This window comes from Ovis canadensis, chromosome 2 (genome assembly GCF_042477335.2).
Source record: "Ovis canadensis isolate MfBH-ARS-UI-01 breed Bighorn chromosome 2, ARS-UI_OviCan_v2, whole genome shotgun sequence".
NCBI lineage: Eukaryota > Metazoa > Chordata > Mammalia > Artiodactyla > Bovidae > Ovis > Ovis canadensis.
This window is the reverse complement of record NC_091246.1, coordinates 191,076,689-191,090,038: the sequence shown is the minus strand read 5'-3', so window position 1 is coordinate 191,090,038 and position 13,350 is coordinate 191,076,689. Positions and strand designations below refer to the sequence as shown.

Sequence of the window (13,350 nt, the reverse complement as noted above, 5' to 3'; positions counted from 1 at the left end):
GTCTCAATCAGCACCACTCAAAATGGGGACCCACTGCCTACCTAAGAAATGTTGGTGAAATCAAAGCACTTCTCTTCTTCCATCAAAAAATTCTTGCTATACACTGTTTACTATAGGCAAGGTATGGGAGCAGCCTAAATGTCCATTGACAGACTAATGGGTAAGGAGAGTGCGGTAAAAATGTACAACAGAATATTACTCAGCCATAAAAAGAAATAACGCCATTTGCAGCAACATGGATGGACCTGGAGATTGTCATACTCAGTGAAGTAAGTCAGAGAAAGGCAAACGCCATATGTTGTCACTATATGTGGAATCTAGGAACCCAAATGAGCCTGTCTACAAAACAAAACAAAACAGAAACAGACTCGAGACCTAGAGAACAGAGTTGTGGTCGCCAAGGGGGAGGGGGGTGAGGGAGGGAAGGATTGGGAGATTGGGATTAACAAATACAAACTATAATATTATATATAAGATGGATAAACAAGGTCCTATTGTATAGCACAGGGAACTGTATTCAATATCCTGTGATAAAACAATGGAAAAGAATATGAAAAATAATATATGCATACACGTACGTATGTATGCATAACTAAGTCACTTTGCTATGCGACGGAAATTAATACACTGTAAATCAACTATAATTCAATAAAAAATTTTTAAAAGAAATTCTTGCTATAAAACAGAAACATCTCAGCTAACCTAAGCACTATGATTAGTAATCATAATTGATTGATATTCTGATGCAAGTTCATCACTTACAGACCAGCACACACTTTGAACAGAGCAACTCTAGATATGAAGTCCATGTTGATTTTCCTAACCTACTGTGTACCTTTGATATTCTTTGTGAATATAAATCTTTAATTTTGATATTGTCATCTTCTCTCTTTGGCCTTGTGGTTTGTGCTTTTTAGGTCTAGTTTTTAAAAGTCTTTATCATTTGAACACAAACTAAATATGACATAAAATTATTAAGAAACAATTATGAATTTTGTTCAGTGTGACCCTGGTACTGTGATTATAATTTTTTAAGTCTATATGTTAGTGGTGAATATTTAAGTACTTATATGGGTGAAAGGGCTTCCCTGCAGGCTCAGATAGTAAAGAATAATGCCTGTGTCAGAAAGATCCCCTGGAGAAGGGAATGTCAACCCACTCCAGTATTCTTGCCTGGAGAGTTCCATGGACAGAAGACCCTGGCAGTGTACAGTCTGTGGGGATGCTTAGAGTCAGACACAACTAAGTGACAAGGATTTTCACTTTCTTTATGGATGAAATAATATGATGTCTTGGGTTTGCTTTAAAATACAACAACTCCCAGCCATGCTGAACTGGCTCAGGGCTTTTCACCATGTCGCATCCCCTTACCTTCCTCTGCTGGGTCAGCTATGGCGGCCGTGAAGATGCTGAACCCCAAGGCCAAGGTGGCTCGAGCCCGGGCAGCGTTGGCGGTCAACATCAGCACTGCCCAGGGCTGCAGGACATGCTGAGGACCAACTTGGGGCCTAAGGGCACCATGAAGATGCTTGTTTCTGGTGCTGGAGACATCAAACTCACTAAAGATGGAAATGTGCTGCTTCATGAAATGTAAATTCAACATCCAGCAGCCTCCTTAGTAGCCAAAGTAGCAACAGCCCAGGATGACAGAACTGGTGTGGGACCACTTCCAGGGTGCTCATCATTGGAGAGCTGTTGAAGCTGGTGGATCTCTCCATTTCTGAAGGTCTTTATCCCAGAATAATTACAGAAGGATTTGAAGCTGCAAAGGAAAAGGCACTTCAGTTTTGCGAACAAGTCAAAGTAAGCAAAGAGATGGACAGGGAAACACGTATCAGTTCAGCTCAGTTCAGTCTCTCAGTCGTGTTCAGCTGTTTGTGACCCCATGAATCACAGCATGCCAGGCTTTCCTGTCCATCACCAGCTCTCGGAGTTTACTCAGATGCATGTCCATTGAGTCGGTGATACCATCCAGCCATCTCATCCTCTGTCATCCCCTTTTCCTCCTGCCCCCAATCCCTCCCAGCATCAGAGTCTTTTCCAATGAGTCAACTCTTCGCACGAGGTGGCATAGTATTGGAGTTTCAGCTTTAGCATCAGTCCTTCCAAAGAACACCCAGGGCTGATCTCCTTCAGAATGGACTGGTTGGATCTCCTTGCAGTCCAAGGGACTCTCAAGAGTCTTCTCCAACACTGCAGTTCAAAAGCATCAATTCTTTAGCGCTCAGCTTTCTTCATAGTCCAACTCTCACATCCATACATGACCACTGGAAAAACCATAGTCTTGACTAGACAGACCTTTGTTGGCAAAGTAATGCCTCTGCTTTTGAATATACTATCTAGGTTGGTCATAACTTTTCTTCCAAGGAGTAAGCATCTTTTAATTTATGGCTGCAATCACCATCTACAGTGATTTTGGAGCCCCAAAAAATAAAGTCTTACACTGTTTCCCCATCTATTTCCCATGAAGTGATGGGACAAGATGCCATGGTCTTAGTTTTCTGAATGTTGAGCTTTAAACTAACTTTTTCACTCTCCTCTTTCACTTTCATCAAGAGGCTTTTTAGTTCCTCTTCACTTTCTGCCAACCATGCAGAAGTGTGGCCAAGAGGAGCTACCCCACGCCCAAGGTCAGGGGTGGCAGCTGAGAGGAGCTACCCCACGTCCAAGAAGCGGCGGCTTCACAGGCACAGGAGGGCCGAGAGGAGCTACTCCATGTTCAAGGTCAGGAGGGGCGGCCGTGAGGAGATACCCTTTGTCCAAGGTAAAAAGCAGTGGCTGCGCTTTGCTGGAGCAGCCATGAAGAGATACCCCAAGGTAAGAGAAGGTAAGTCCAAGGTAAGAGAAACCCAAGTAAGATGGTAGGTGTTGCGAGAGGGCATCAGAGGGCAGACACATTGAAACCATAATCACAGAAAACTAGTCAATCTGATCACACGGAAACACCTATAGATGTGGCAGAACATCTCTACGTACTAAAGTTCATGCTGAATTTGCTGATGTCTTAACAGAGACCGTAGTGGACTCCATTTTGGCCATTAAAAAACAAGATGAACCTATTGACGTCTTTGTGATTGAGATCATGGAGATGAAACATAAATCTGAAACAGATACAGGCTTAATCAGAGGTCTTGTTATGGACCATGGAGCACGGCATCCTGATATGAAGAAGAGAGTAGAAGATGCATACAGCCTCACCTGCAACGTGTCATTAGAATATGAAAAAACAGAAGTGAATTCTGGCTTTTTTTTTACAAGAGTACGGAGGAGAGAGAGAAATTAGTGAAAGCTGAAAGGAAATTCATCAAAGACAGAGTTAAAAAAAATAATCAACCTGAAAAAGAAAGTCTGTGGTGATTCAGATAGAGGATTTGTTGTTATTAGTCAAAAGGGAATTGATCCCTTTTCCTTAGATGCTCTTGCCAAAGTAGGCATAATAGCTCTTCGCAGAGCTAAAAGGAGAAACATGGAAAGGCTGACTCTTGCTTGTGGTGGGATAGCCCTAAATTCTCTTGATGACCTAAATCCTGATTGTTTGGACGTGCAGGACTTGTCTATGAATATACATTGGGAGAGGAGAAGTTCACCTTTATTGAGAAATGTAACAATCCTCGCTCCATCACGTTATTGATCAAAGGACCAAATAAGCACACACTTACTCAAATCAAAGATGCAATAAGAGATGGCTTGAGGGCTGTTAAAAATGCTATTGATGATGGCAGTGTAGTCCCAGGTGCTGGCGCAGTGGAAGTGTCAATGGCAGAAGCCCTGGTTAAATACAAGCCCAGTGTAAAGGACACGGCCCAGCTTAGAGTTCAAGCATTTGCTGATGCGTTGCTCATCATTTCCAAGGTTCTTGTTCAGAACTCTGGTTTTGACCTTCAGGAAACACTAGTTAAAATTCAAGCAGAACATTCAGAATCCAGTCAGCTTGTGGGTGTGGACTTGAACACTGTTGAACCAATGGTAGCAGCAGAAGCAGGCATATAGGACAACTACTGTGTAAAGAAACAGCTTCTTCACTCCTGCACTGTGATTGCCACCAACATTCTCCTGGTTGATGAGATCACGAGAGCTGGAATGTCTTCTCTAAAAGGTCGAACTGAAGCTTCCCTTGTAGCTGAATCCTGAAGACTACAGAGTGATCCTAATAATATAGCTTTGGAATTTTGGTCCAAGCTTCAAATGATCTTCAGAGGATTTTCTTTTCTCATATTAAAAAAGGAGAGAACGCTGGCACCTATTCAGATTCTGAAGCTCTGAAATTATAATTAACAGTATTTTTTAATTGCACTGCAGTGTCCACACACAGCTAGTCATACTTACCCAGTAAACAGGACATTTTGCTTTACCCTCAGTGATATAAAAGTATTAGATAAGCATATGTTATCTACCTTGTTATTAAATATTCCTTGAAAAACAACAAAAAAAATACAACAACAAAACAAAGTGGATGAAACAAAATTGTTCAGAGATCTTAGAATAGCAACCCTTTACCAACCTAGATGAAAGTAATTTACTAACCAGGACATACCAGTTGAATATAAGCTAGGGGTACATGAATATAAATTACATTTTCCTCTTCTTTGCGTGAGAAGCAGAAGTACGATCGGGAAAATGTTTCTGACTATTGAATATAATGTCTTGAGTACAGGGGAGTTCACTATACTGTTCTCATCATCTTTTGTGTATGTATAACATTTTTTAAAAAATACAGTAGTGTCTTCCCATGCTGGCTGACACACAAAAAATATTTTCCTACATTTTCATTAATTAATCTTACAAATTTACCATCCATATTTAGATTGTCAGTTTATCTGGAATCCACCTTTGTATGTGGTTTGGGGTAGCAATACAACTTGATCTTTCTCCATAGGGAGATCTGGTTGTCACAATACAATCTTCCCCGATCATCCGACATCGCCATCTTTACCAATCCATCTGGTCCCTATATGTTCATGGGACTATTCCTGGGCTCTATGCACTGATCTATTGTCTTTGTGTGTGTGCTCCTGCTTCAGCACCCCCTTTTACTACTATAACCTGTAGTAGGTTTGTTATCTGACAGAGCAAATACCCCAGTGTATGAATTAGAATATTGATCTGGCTGTATTAACAGAGATCAAATGGCAAGAGGGTTGGCAAGAGGGTTAGCAAGATGTAAGTCAGTTCTCTTTTGTGTAAATGTCCGAGCTGGTAGGCAGTTCTGCTGCACATCACCCAAATTCCCAGGCCCCATCAGTTCTGGTGCCCCTCTCTTCCCTTGGATGTGATCCTCATCTGCCAGAGGCAGGTAGACTCACTGTTCTAGCAGTGATATCCTGTTAAGGACACAGCCCCGAAGCTGCTCACACCTCTGCTCACATCCTGAACTGCGACAAGCCACACCTGGCTACAACAGATGCTGGGAAATATGGTGTCTCCGGGCCACCGTGTGCTGGACCAAAATTTGAGAGTTCTCTACTAAAAGAAAAAGGCATAGCAAAAACCTGGAAGGTCCAGCAAGCAGTGTCTGCCTCACACTCAATTTTGGGGCTTCCCCAGTGGTACAGTGGTTAAGATTCTACCCTCCAGTGCAGGGACTGTGGGTTCAATACCTGGTCCACATGGCTTGTGGCCAAAAAATCAAAACATAAGCAATATTGTAACAAATTCAATAAAACCTTTTTAAAAAATGGTCGAAATCAACAAAAGGCAGAGAAGCTTGGTGTGCTGCAGCTCATGGGGTCACAAAGAGTTGGACTCAACTGAGCTAATGAACAACAACAACAAAATAAAAACAATTTTTTTTTTGCTATTCTTTCCCAAAACAGACTTATCATCCATAAACCTTTATTATCCTAAATAAGCTTTGGAATGAATGTGTTGATTTCTTTGAGAAACCTAACCTCTTTTTATTGAGGTTAATTCTTAATTTATAGATTGCTTTGGATGCTATTAACATTTATGAATGTAGAACATTTCTTCATTTTTTAAATTTTTTAAAAATTTCCTTTGGTAGAGAGGCTGTTCTTAAGACAAGAAAGTCTTGTTCATTTTTTGTTTATTTTTGTTAAGATCAGATAATTCATAGTTTCTATGATATTGTGAATAGCATCTTATTTTGATTCTCTGTCTGGCTAGAACTGCAGTTACTTAGTAAGGAACAGCAAGCTGTGGTCTGTAGGTAAAATTCAGATTATGGTTTGTTTTTGTGTGACCCATGAGCTAAAACTTTTTTCATGCATTTAAAGAGTTGTTGAAGGAAAGAAAATGAAAAGAAAAGAAGTAGAGAGAAAAGGAAAGGAAAATACCAACTACTATAAGGAAATTCTGCTGATTTTTCTAAGCTGGTCTTTCATCTTGAAAGCTGATGGTTTTCTTACCAATTCTAGTATTTTCTTGTTGATTTCCTTGAGGTTTCCATGCAGTTGGTCAGTGCATCCACAAATGACAGTTTTATCTGTTCCATCTAAATTCTTACACCTCTTATCCCTTTCCTTGTCTTATAGCTTCAGCCTGTAATACTATGTTTACAAAAAAAATTGTGCTGATAGTATGAGTAGAGTTTCTTTGTTCTAAATCTCAATGAAAATGAGTCGCAAGTTTCTCCATTAATTTTGATTTTGCTGTAGGATTTTGGCATACAGCTTTTATCAAGTTAAAGAAATTCCCTTCTATTCTTGATTTTCTAAGAAGTTTTTAATCAGAAGTAGATGTTGGAATTTCTTGAGTGCTACTGAAATAATGAAATGATTTTGTTCTTTCATTTGGGAAGAATTACACTGATAGATTTTTCTGATGCTCAATTATCCTTGCATTCTTAAATAAATCCTATGTCCACTACACTCATAAGTGAAATAAATCTACAGTTTCCTGTACTGTCCTGATCATGTTTCAGAATCCAGGTTATGTTAACCAGCCTTATTAAATGGGTTGGTATCTTCCTTGCTTTGTCTAATTCTGGAACAAATGTTGTAAGAGAACACTTACCTATTTCCTAAAAGTTTGGCAAAACTCACCTATAAGACTGTATGACCCTAGAATTTTTTATAAAAAGATCATGATTATCACTTCAATTTTTAAAACAACTATTGATCTATTCAAGTATTTCTTCTTGAATTTATTCATTGCTTTGTGTTTTCTAGGAATTTATTCATTTTGCTCAGGTTTATTAATTTACTGGGCTTCCCAGGTGGCGCTAGTGGTAAAGAACCTACCTGCCAATGCAGGAGACATAAGAGACATTGGTTTGATCCCTGGGTTGAGAAGATCCCCTGGAGGAGGGCATGGCAACCCATTCCAGTATTCTTGCCTGGAGTAGTCCATAGCATTGCAAAGCGTCAGACACGACTGAAGCAACTGAACACACGCACACCAATTTAATATCCTGTGGTGATTCTTCTTCTTTTTATATCCACAGACTATTATTTTTGAGCTTTTCCTTTTTTATTATATATCATATTTGCATATTTATTCTATTTTCCTTGATTAGTCATATTAATTTATTCAAAGAAGCAACTGTTGGCACTCAGTAAGCCCATCCTTTTTAGCTCTGTTTCTCTGATTTTTTTAAGTCTTTTATTGAATTTGTTATAGTATTGCTTCTGTTTTTTATGTTTTGGTGTTTTGAGGCATGTGCGATCTTAGCTCCCTGACCTGGGATTGAACCCACACCCCCTGCATTGGAAGGCAAAGTCTTAACCACTGGGCCACCAGGGAAGTCCCTTATTTCTTTAGTCCCCTATTTTTAGTGTCATTAATTCATCCCTCTTTTCTTATGTTTTGCTGTAACTTCTTGAGTTGACTCCTTAGCTCATTTGTTTCATTATTTCTTGTTTCCAATAAATGTATTTAATTCTATATATTTTCCTGTGAGTACTTTTTTTTTTAGCTATGTCTTAAAATTTGAGTATAGAGCACCTTTAAGGCCATTCAGGTCTAAGCATTTTGTGGTTTCCCCAGGTGATTTCCTCTTTGAGCCAGGTGTAATTGACTAGGCTGCTGTGTAATCCCCAGACACATGGAATGTTCGTGTTGATCCTATGGCCCTTGATTTACTCGATCGCGTGGTAGTCAGAGAACAGAGTGGGTGTCAAGCTGGCTGAGTACATGGAGGCTTTCTGTGAGGCTAGCACAAGGACGACTTTTGTGACTGCTCCATGTGTGTTTGGATAAACTTCACATTCTCTGCTTGGGCAACATTTATACACTCATAGAAATTTGAGTCTATTAACAGTGCCTATCAATTTTTCTATATCCGTTTAAGTCCCCTTAATCAACCAGTTTCTGAGAAGTGTGTGTTGACACTGACAACTCCAGTTGTTGGTTACTAAAGCAAACAGAAATCTAACTGCATCATTCCCAGCGCTTTTGGATAAGAAAGAGGAAAAAGGGCAATCCTCAGCTGGCCTTCTGTAATCACCCTCTTCCCAGGCCTGACTCACCTCCTACATAAGATTCATCTCTCTCCATCCACCCCATCCCTGACACACACCCCTGCCCTCTGTCACTGTGAACTCCCTGCCTTGAACAACCCCGAGGGACACTTTTCTCTCACTGTGTTTGCACTCTGGGACTCCTCCCCCCAAAATTCTCCCTTGAGGCTTATCTAACTCCTCATAAATACCTTCAAGATCCAGCTCCGGTGCTTTCAACCTCATCCACCGCCACATCACCACTGACACCTGGACTGCAGCCAAGCCTTGCCACCTCCAGCTCCCACCTCTGAGCCTTGGCCCAGGCCACTCCTTCTCATTGGAAGGCACTTCTCCAGATGGTCCTATTTCTGCCACTCCTGCAGGACCCAGTTCAACCTCCCTTTCTCATAAAAACAGTTCCTCCTCTGTGTTTGGCAAGTATTCTGCAGACACATCCTGCAAATATTTAGTGGGCATCCCCATGAGCTATGCTTGTACTTGACCCCAGATTCAGAGATGGATGGGACCCCAGGCCCTTCCCCGGAGGATTCTGGAACCCGGATGGCCACCTCTAATGCAAACAGGGTCCGAGCAGGTAGGAGAAATCCGTCAGCAGCTGTGGATTGCACGACTTGCTGTCTCTAGAAGGTTCACCCTCGCCCTTGCTAGTGTTTGGGAATGTAAGCCTTGAGCTACCCCAATGCCCAATTTTTCTGGAGAAGCCACACATTTTTGAAACATTGGCAACTAATTCACATGTTTCTGAAACAGGATGCTGGGCAAACAGCCTGCGGGCCAGGTGTGGCTGCCCAGACTCCAGCCTCGAGGGTGACTAACCCAGCCCGAGGAGAGCTTCCCAGGGAAGAAGTCACTTGAGTGGAGGAGTGCTGGGCAATGAGTAAGAGGAACCAGCAGAGAAGAGCTGAGAAGAATGTTCCAGGAAGAGGGAAGAGAGCATTAATGATGGTCCACATTGTCTGGGTCCACACCGCACCTCACAAGCCCAGCTGCCCATCCCAGTCCCCTCCCCAACCTCTACCTGCAGCCCCACCCCCTCCACAGGAATGATAAAGGGAAGAAGGGACCAGGGCTCCCCTGGCCATGGGCTGGTGCCTTGGAAGCCAGACACAAGTACCCAGGTGTTTGGCCTGGTAGGTAGAGATGGAACTCTGAGGGCAATGATGGGTGAGGACAGCTCCCAAGCACCCCTTCATGGACCCCGGACACCCATGCTGGTGAGCAGCCTTCTCTCTGGGCAGCCCAGAAGACAGGTGGATGGGAGGTTCAAAGAGGGGTGTGCCCCTGGCAACACACTCCCTGAATGGCCCCGCTCCAGCGGGTGTGTGCTGCTTTGGGTTGTTTTGTCTTCTGAGTTTAACGGAGCTCTCTGTTTTCTGAGAGGGTGGAGAATCGTTGCAAGGCTTTGTGCCAGAGAGGACAGAAGTGGGGGCCCTCAGGTTGGCCTGGCTCAGTGACCCAGAGGTGAGAACAGGTACAAACAGGCTGGTCCCTGACACAGGTGCCCCACCAGACCTGGCACACCACAGCCCGCCCCACCCCTGGCCAAGCCAAGAGCTACACATATGGCCCGGGCACTTGCCATGTGCCAGGGGTCGCCCTGGTCACCAAGGAGATGGCTGCCAGGGTCTGGAAGCTGCAGATGCCCCATGAAGATCTGCCCTGAAGTGTCTGGGTATTGGGGGACCTAGGGGTTGGGAGGGGGCTTCAGAAAAAATCTACAGAACAGAGATGGCAGGCAAGTTGTGTCTTGAGACCTAAGAAAGTTTTTGCCAGTGACCAGGAGAAGGCATCCCGGCAGTGGCAGCAGCTTGGTGAAGGTGCAGAGGTGCGAACCTCCTGGAGTATTAGCCTATGCCAGCTAGTTCTCTGTTGTTCAGTCGCTCAGTCATGTCTGACTCTTTGTGACCCCATGGACTGCAGCACAGCAGTCTTCCCTGTCCTTCTCTATCTCCCAGCTGCTGCTGCTGCTGCATCGCTTCAGTCCTGTCTGACTCTCTGTGACCCCACAGATGGCAGCCCACCAGGCTCCTCTGTCCCTGGGATTCTCCAGGCAAGAATACTGGAGTGGGTTGCCATTTCCTTCTCCAAAGCATGAAAGTGAAAAGTGAAAGTGAAGTTGCTCAGTCGTGTCCGTCTTAGCGATCCCATGGACTACAGCCTACCAGGCTCCTCCATCCACGGGATTCTCTAGGCAAGAGTACCGGAGTGGGTTGCCATTTCCTTCTTCATCTATCTCCCGGAGTTTGCTTTAATTCATGTTCATTGAGTCGATGATGCCATCCAACCATCTCATCCTCTGTCATCCCCTTCTCCTGCCCTCAATCTTTCCCAACATCAGGGTCTTTTACAATGAGTTGGCTGTTTGCATCAGATGGCCACAGTACTGGAGCTTCAGCTTCAGCAGCAGTCCTTCCAATGAACATTCAGGGTTGATTTCCTTTAGGATTGACTGGCTTGATCTCCTTGCAGTCCAAGGGATTCTCTAGGGACCTCTCTAGCACCACAATTGAAAAGCACCAATTTTTTGACACTCAGCCTTTTTTATGGTCCAACTCTTGTATCCAACCAGTCCACCCTAAAGGAAATCAGTCCTGAATATTCATTGCAAGGACTGATGCTGAAGCTGAAACTCAAATACTTTGGCCACCTGATGCAAAGAACTGACTTCTTGGAAAAGACCCTGACACTGAGAATGATTGAAGGTGGGAGGAGAAGGGGATGACAGAGAAAGAAACGGTTGGATGGCATCACCGACTCAATGGACATGAGATTGAGTAAGCTCCAGGAGTTGGTGATGGACAAGGAAGCCTGGCATGCTGCAGTCCATGGGGTCACAAACAGTCAGACACAACTGAACTGAACTGAACTCATTTCCTTACATGATTACTGGAAAAACCATAGCTTTGACTATATGGACCTTTGTGGGCAAAGTAATATCTCTGCTTTTTAATACGCTCTCTTAGGTTTGCCATAGCTCTTTTCTCAAGAAGGAAGCATCTTTAATTTCATGGCTACAGTCACCATCCACAGTGATTTTGGAGCCCCCCAAAATAAAATCTGTGGTTGTTTTCCCCATCTATTTGCCATGAAGGAGTGCAAAGGCCAAGGGGATGGGGACAGAGAGACCTCGGAGAATGTGGGCAGTGGGAGCCACTGGTAACTTCTGGCCTCAGAAAGTCCGCCTGGGCAGTGGAGGTGTGTGACAGGCCAGAAGATGGAAAGCGGGATCAGTGGGGTCTGCTGGCCTAGCTGTGAGTGGACACTGGCCTGGGTGTGTTAATAGCTGCCCCACTTGCCCAGAACATCTGATGGCTGCCAAGAGCCCTTTTTCCCCAGAAGGCAAGCCGGATACCAGAGGCAGTGTGGTTGGCCCCCAGGTTTCCCCCAGAAAGCCCCTGGGCAGTGACCCATGCAGTCAGACCCTCCCTCTGAGGCCTTCTGAGTGCTCTCTGTTGTGGTCCCGCAGCTGGGGCTGGGGCCGGGGCCATAGGAAGTCCAGAACACACCCTGCAGGTGCTTCTCAGATCACCCCCTGCCCCAGCACCATGACGTGTGGACTAGGGGGCAGAGGGGAGCTGGGATAAGCCGACACTGAGGTCCAGCTCTCACTCTGGGGCAAGGTGACCCTGGCCAGATTTCTAAACCTCTCTGGGCTATGTTTTCATCCATGATTGACGAGATGCCAGGCACTGTGTTAAGTCTCTTCACGCTTAATTCCAGCCAATCCTCGCCAGCTTCGGGGACAGACTCTTCTACCACATCTCATTTAATAGACGGAGGACTGGAGCTCTGGGGAGCTTAAAAGATTTTGTCCCTTCAAAGTTGGAGTCACCACGCTCCATCCAAGCCTGGGTCCCATACTCAGGAGTCTAATAACCCTGTGTGCTTTTCCTAGGTCTGGCGTGGGAAGGAGCCAGCACCTGGGGGATCCTTACCGCCAACCCCATCACATCCCATCCCCACCACCCCACTCCTGGGGAGGCTGTCACTTGGAAGGAATGTCTCTGTCTCAAGTTAATTTCCCTATCTCCTTGCCCTTTCTGCCTTTGACCAGAAGGCAACCCCCCAAATTCCTGAAATTCCAGAAAGTTTCAAGTAAACCTCCTAGAGAAGACATGGCATCTATACCACGTGACCTGGAGCAGGTCACACAACCTCTGCAAGTGTGGACACAGAGAGGCCGGTGAGTCAGAAAGCTTCCTGAGAGGGAAAGGGCCCCTCCCCATGGGGCTCAGCTGTGTAAGCTGGTGTGAGACCACCCTGTGCGAGGGGTACACACACATGTGTGTGGAGGCAGGGGTATATGAGGGTAAAAAGGCAAGTACACACACTCCCAAAGGCAGGCACTGAGATGCACACACACACACGCACACACATACACAAGCATACATCCTTCAGATGAGGCCTCTAGAGGAAGGGGTGGGCCAGAGAGAGTCCTTTTCACACAGCCCTGCCCAAGGCCCCCTATGCCTCCAGCCCATGAGGTCATCTTGGTCAGCTTGTCAGCTGACCTCCTGCAACGCACAGGGTTTCCCGGGACAGTGCACTTGAGGGTCCAGTCCCACATGCTGCCTCATCCCAGTCACAAGCCACAGCATCCTCTCTAAACATCCCTCCAGGGAGCCCCATTCCCTCAACACACCCAGGGGCCTTCTCAGCTCTGTGATCTGTGCCCCTACCCTCACACACGCACTGACAGACTCACACTCGCCACTGTGCACACACCGTTACATACACGCACACTCGCACGCAGGCTAGCAGATTTCAACCTGCTCTATCAGACACTGTGGCCCAGGATGTGAGGCTGGTAGCTCTGTCAAGGCCAATGCCCCCAGAAGAAAACTGCTTTCTCTTAAGTAAGCTCTTTTTCAACAACTGCTCAGTCTATCAGGGAACTTGGGGCAGGCAACTTGAACATCTTTCCAACACT

The 13,350-nt window shown here is 44.9% G+C and overlaps 1 pseudogene; it reads left to right on the top strand.

Moving 5' to 3' along the window:
* Nucleotides 1-1,391: 1,391 nt before the first annotated feature.
* LOC138434696 (T-complex protein 1 subunit zeta pseudogene) lies at nt 1,392-4,131 on the top strand (annotated as a pseudogene).
* The last annotated feature ends 9,219 nt before the right edge of the window (nt 4,132-13,350 follow it).